We start from the raw sequence: 660 nt of genomic DNA on the forward strand, positions 1-660 counted from the left end.
TCATGAATGAACTCCCATTCACAATTGCTTCAAAGAGAATAAAATACGTAGGAATCCAACTTACAAGAGATGTAAAGGACCTCTTCAAGGAGAACTACAAACCACTGCTCAGTGAAATCAAAGAGGACACAAACAAATGGAAGAACATACCATGCTCATGGATAGGAAGAATCAATATCGTGAAAATGGCCATACTGCCCAAGGTTATTTATAGATTCAATGCCATCCCCATCAAGCTACCAATGAGTTTCTTCACAGAATTGGAAAAATGTGCTTTAAAGTTCATATGGAACCAAAAAAGAGCCCGCATTGCCAAGACAATCCTAAGTCAAAAGGACAAAGCTGGAGGCGTCACACTACCTGACTTCAAACTATACTACAAGGCTACAGTAACCAAAACAGCATGGTACTGGTACCAAAACAGAGATATAGACCAATGGAACAGAACAGAGTCCTCAGAAACAATACCACACATCTACAGCCATCTGATTTTTGACAAACCTGAGAGAAACAAGAAATGGGGAAAGGATTCCCTATTTAATAAATGATGCTGGGAAAATTGGCTAGCCATTAGTCGAAAGCTGAAACTGGATCCTTTCCTTACTCCTTATACAAAAATTAATTCAAGATGGATTACAGACTTAAATCTTAGACCTAATA

This window comes from Piliocolobus tephrosceles, unplaced genomic scaffold, assembly GCF_002776525.5.
Source record: "Piliocolobus tephrosceles isolate RC106 unplaced genomic scaffold, ASM277652v3 unscaffolded_709, whole genome shotgun sequence".
Classification (NCBI taxonomy): Eukaryota; Metazoa; Chordata; class Mammalia; order Primates; family Cercopithecidae; genus Piliocolobus; species Piliocolobus tephrosceles.